The following is a 6,000-nucleotide window of genomic DNA, read 5'->3' as shown; positions in this document are numbered from 1 at the left end:
AGCCGGTAACTTGTCGGTGTAATTATTTAATATTAGTCGTTGATTTGTCAAAATATTTTCGTTATAAAGTTTTAATGTGTTGTAAAACACGCCGCGCCAAAGTTTTACCCAAATAAACATTATCTGCAAGACTAATGGATATCGCGTAGATGATACTTATTGAAGAACTGGTATTATAATACACCATTAATATTTCATGTTTTAATAAGATATTTTTTGCTGTAACAAAATACTCTGCCTCGTTGACATGGCTCTTAAGACGGAAGGAAAAAATATAAATATAGTCAGGGAAATTGGGAATTCCCAGTAGAAGTCTGGAGTTTGGAAGGTACTGGTGTTATTACTCATATGGCTCGGGAAAGAAGGATACGATATTCGCCTGAAATTTTTCTGATTCTGACGGATTCACCGTTTTATTGGATTATGGGAGCTTTTTTATGTAACATACTGACTGGCTGACTAACAATTTTACTGATAGTGAGCAAACTATGAGATTATTTTTTGACATATTTATAAAATTTAGAGACTTCATAACTAAACCCCTAATTAGATATTAACTATAAAAATCAAATTAGTTGTTATAAACCCTGAAATATGTAACAGTTCATAATATACCCCTATTATGCTATGTAAACAACGTGTCGAGAAAACTCTTAACACTATTTATAACTGTCCCGTTTACTATAGACAATAAAACGAATTTCAACAGGAGACTGGTTGAATTCGAAGAAAATTTAAACTCCTTAACCACAGCAGCAAGTCCAAGTTCCAAATTAAGACCACAGCTTAGTGCACTGCGAAGCGTTGTGTTAACTATTACAAGACCTTCAATTGCAGGTTAAACTTCTTTCCAAGTAATATTAATATAGAACTCTACCACTAATTTGTCATTGACTCGCGTGATGATATTATCTTCAAAACCTTCCCCTCGTGATGAAACTCCTTAGTCTTATAAAGGGACTTCAATTAATATCAAAATTGTACTTAAGGAAAAATAAGTCCAACAAGTCCAACCCAATATTTGACTGCTGGAATATTATCAAAGCAGGTATTTAAGTAACTTAGACCATAGACAGTAAGTGCGTCTTGACTAGGCAGACATAACGGGGGATAGGCATTACGCCTGTGGCGATTTCTGGTCCCTCCCAATCAGGTAGCGTTTAAAGATTTTTACTGATTGGTTGGACTTCAATCGAAATGTAATCGACTATGAACTCCATATATATATAAGAAATTTATATTGTAAGTGTACTTTCATACTGAATTCATAAATCAATTTTATATCTAAATAACGATTCAAATGTGTTTGTAAATGTCTACTTCAATAAGTTATAATTTGATTTGATAAACACATAATAACACGAAAGTGTATGGATATGATATTAAAATAACTGCTTTTTACTAAATGAATGTATGCAGTACATATATCAATATAATATTTTTACAATTTTTGTCTGAACCGATTTTAATGGGATTTTCACCAGCAGAATGCTGATGTAATTATGAGTAACTTAAGCTACAGAAATAACTTAATTGGAAAAATAAAACGCACCAAGTCGTAGGCACAGCTAGCAACTAAGAATATTTGGAACAAAGACCTCTTGCGCCGCTTACAGTAGAGCGAACTGACAGAAATCGTCACGTTATGAAAAAGCGTTATGCCCCTTCCGGATGAGATTTTCCTCTCTCTCTCTTTTTATTTTATATGGTTTTATGCAAGCTTTTTCTTACAATGATTTCTCAAGAGATTTTTAATTAACAATTTTGTCATTTAATTATTCTCAACATTTAAGACATAATATGTTGTTTATAACAATCTGCTGTCCCAAAATCATTTAAAATAAGTAGTATCTATATATTTAATCAACGATAAACTTTAATATTTCAATCAATCAGCTCATTTCCGTCCACTGCTGGACATAGGCCTCTCCAATTGTACGCCACTGAGATCGTTCTTGGGCTACTCGCATCCAGCTCCTGCCATCTGTCTTGCGTAAGCCGTCACTCCACCGTGCCCGAGGACGTCCTACACTAAGTTTGCCGAGACGCGGTCTCCACTCTTAATATTTAAACTTAAATATTTGACATTTCATTTTTATGCAGCTATCGATTATCTTTAATAGATTACCCCTAACAATAAGGTCATATTTGAGACAACTTGTTTGATAAAATTATTAAAACTTAACGTTTTGCTGTAATTTCCAAAAAGCAGATATTTACAAGGTTAAATTCACGTCAGAAAAAAAATAACACCATATTAAAACGTCGAGAGTTATTCAGCAGACAATTAGGGCGAAATTACCGCGTCACGGTACATATTAAAACTAGTGAATGTATTAGAGCAAGAATGTTGCCGATACAAATATTGATAAATGGTGCTCGCCGGTGCCGACGTGTCACAGCGCGGCGCCTGCAGGCGTCTCGTTACGTGCTCGGATTCCTGATTTTTGAGACACATTGATGCTGTATCATACAAAGCAGCAAACGTAAACGAATATAATAGCGGTGAAAATCGATAATCACAAAGCAACACCATCGCTACCCATCACTGATTGCGGTCTATTTTGGTATTAGTAATAATATCACAAGAACTATCAATTACGACTAAAATGTGTAATTATTTCGGCATATGTTATTACTCGTGTATCTCATATTCTTTATTATTGTTTTGACAAATGTTAGAATTTTTTAACGAATATTTTCTTTATATAAGTTACAAAGCATCATTTGTATACATATATGTCATGTACATTTTCATTTTTTATATTTAGTAGTACGGCTTTGTGTAAGCCCATCTGGGTAGGTACCACCCACCCATCAGTTATTCTACCGCCAAATAACAGTACTCAGTATTGTTGTGTTCCGGTTTGAATTGTGAGTGAATCGGTGTAACTACAAGTACAAGGGATATAACATCTTAGTTCCTTAAATTGGTGGTGCATTGACGATGAAAGGAATAGTTAATATTTATTACAGCGTCTTCGTCTATGGGTGATAATGGCCACTTATCATCAGGTGGCCTATATGCTCGTCTGCCAAACTATACTATAAAAACAAATTTTGACTATTGTTCTGTTTCGATTGTTCGCAGATCTTCCCTCCCGTATCGCTCGCAAACGATACAAGGGCACGACAACAGAGTGACAACAATGTAGCATCACCAAACGGCAGCCTCGAAGCACGTAAAATTAACGCTTAACTCTCGAAGAACGGGGTTTAATTGCATTGCACGTACAGTCGGTTAAATGTAGACCCAGGTGTAAAAAGTAACTAACTTAAATGCATCAATATTGGGCTCATTTATTCTATAGCTTCCTCAGCTCAAAAAGAACTTTGAAGCTAATTTACAACACTATTCCAGAACGGATCAGTGATGACAAAATTTCATCCAATCGGTGTAGGTTTGTCTTCAATGTTATAAAGACCAAGCACGAAATTAATAATAAAACACTTGAATCTTAGGTATGTTAAGCAGATAATTTTCGAGAAGATGCACGTGTCAGCCAGTGAGCCAGCTCGGCTCACCTTGGCATCTCAGTAATACATAAACATAAGTCATGCCTCTGTGAAAAAAATACATACATCGATATATATACATTCAAATAGTTCAGGATGAAAATCTAATAAACGCACTTTCAGATTTCTAACATTAACTAGATTCGACAAGTTATAAATTAGTTAAAGCTTATTTATTTTTTGTATATTTTCACATTTTTGTATATTTAAATTTTAATATTCCTCATTTAAAATTTTTACTGCTGAAACGTAAAAAAAATTATTATCATACACAGTATTATCGATATTTTAATTGCAAATATCGATAAGCATTTTAGGCATCCTATTCTCCCGAGAGAATCCTCCATCCCTCCTCATATTTTCATGCAAAATTACGCCCACTTTTACTACAGTATGTCAACTGTTCTTCTTAAACTGTCAATCGCCGCATGACGCGCATAACGCAGTACAAAACAGCTAAAATCGCAACAAAAACTAAACAGTATATGCACGACAGACAAAAACTTTCCCTTTAACAGTGAAATATGTTTTCTAGGCCTTAGTTTGCGCTCACTGAAATAGTTTACAAACTTTTGCAGCTAACTGTACATGCATTCTCTTGTCAGTTGATTTACTACTTTCAACTGGTGTTAGAATTTTAGTAGCACGTAATTAAAACAGCGGTTTTATTAGTGTGAACATGGTTTGTGTTGAACGCTAAACTTTTTTTTTCTAAATTAAATGTTACGTTCAGGAACTAGAAGAGAAATTTCCGAATCGCTTCATACAGAATGGAGCTCTGAGGCTACAAACGTATGAAATAAATGAAAATACAGCGGAATTGATAGCCTCTTTCTTTTTTGAAGTCGGTTAATAAATCTCAATCGACGTCTTTTGTTAGAATTCGCCTGAAGGGTTTCGCAACATTCTTATCTGATATGACGTATGTTACTACCTTTTTAACCCAACTTCAAAAAAGGAAGAGGTTTTTGATTCGATTTAAATATTTTGTGATGTTACTTATTTGTTATTAACAATAATTAAATTACTGACCACTATAGCTCAAAAGTGGTCATATCCTTCATTCATTACTAGAGATTTCATTTTTTTTACTATATTTTTTAAAGTATGAAATTCAAGAACATCACCACACAAATAAAATAATTAAATGTACTTGTATAGGACCAAATTAATTTGATTGTAAAACCTATTTATGTTAACTTAGTTTGTGTCAAATATTTTACAACTCTTATTGCGATTCTCTTAAATACCTTAATTCTCTAATACGTAATTAAACCTCTGCTGATAGCCCGTAAAAAATAGATTTCATTGTTAAAAATAATATAGAATCAAGCAATCATGTGGGTACGTTCATATATTATAGCTAGACATAAATATAAGCATGTATTAGTATAGATTTCTTCAGAAAGATGCACGTAGAACGAAAAGCGGTCCAGCTAAGCGGCTATCTCTTACCGAGGCTGACCACTGAACTACGAATAACATTGCACAAAGCAAATATTTTTACAGTAAATAAATAATTAAATTAAACAAAAATAATAATAATAATAATAAAAGCTTTTATTCGCAGACCAAAATACTTATAAATAACTTATAACACTATGATAACTAATAACACTTAATGATTACAATAAATATAGTTGATTTAAGTGATATGTTAAATTCTACAGCAACCAGTTCGTTGGTCAGGTTGTCTTTCGACATGGGCCTCCCCTAGTTTTTTCCATTCGTGTCTGTAACGAGCAAGTCCTCTCCAACCTTTTGGTAGGTCATCCTCCCATCTTTTGGTTTGACGCCCTTTTTGTCTTTTCCCATTCCTTGGATACCATTCCATTACGTCTTTCGTCCATTTTTCTTTGTTTGTTCTCATAATGTGGCCCGTCCAGTTCCATTTTAGGGTTTTGATCTTTTGTAAGATATCACTCACTTTCGTCTTTTTCCTAATTTTTGTGATCGTCCATTTGTCACGTAGCTTTATGCTTAGCATACTTCGTTCCATATTGCGTTGGCAAACTATAAGTTTTTGGATGTTTTTACTGGTGACAGGCCAAGTTTGACACCTTTTTTTCTCCCGATTTGAAAGGTACTAGCCAACTAGGCTATTATAATTATTGGCCGAAGGGACATAACATCTGAGCTCCCAAACTAGGTTGTGCATAGGCGATGTAAGAAATTGTTAAAAGTTCTTACGGCTCTAATGCAAAGGTAAGTGATGACCTACATATGTAATAAAAAAAAATCTGGTTCTGTTCCAGCGTTGATAATGAATAGAGTCAAATGAAAACATTGACACTCATTTGGAAAATACAGCAACATTTTTAGACTAACTCCAAATTCAATATTATATTACTTGATTTCAATTTAAATGGTAAATGCTCAATGTACATGTGTGTAGGTTCAATTACGAACGGTATCGATAAGATCAATTAGTTTTGAAAGTTACATCATTAGTAGTATTATTGGAAATTTACGTAATTGAACATA

The sequence above is a fragment of the Vanessa cardui genome, chromosome 7 (assembly GCF_905220365.1).
Source record: "Vanessa cardui chromosome 7, ilVanCard2.1, whole genome shotgun sequence".
NCBI classification, from domain to species: domain Eukaryota; kingdom Metazoa; phylum Arthropoda; class Insecta; order Lepidoptera; family Nymphalidae; genus Vanessa; species Vanessa cardui.
The sequence above is the reverse complement of the archived record's forward strand: the minus strand, read 5'-3'. Positions refer to the sequence as shown.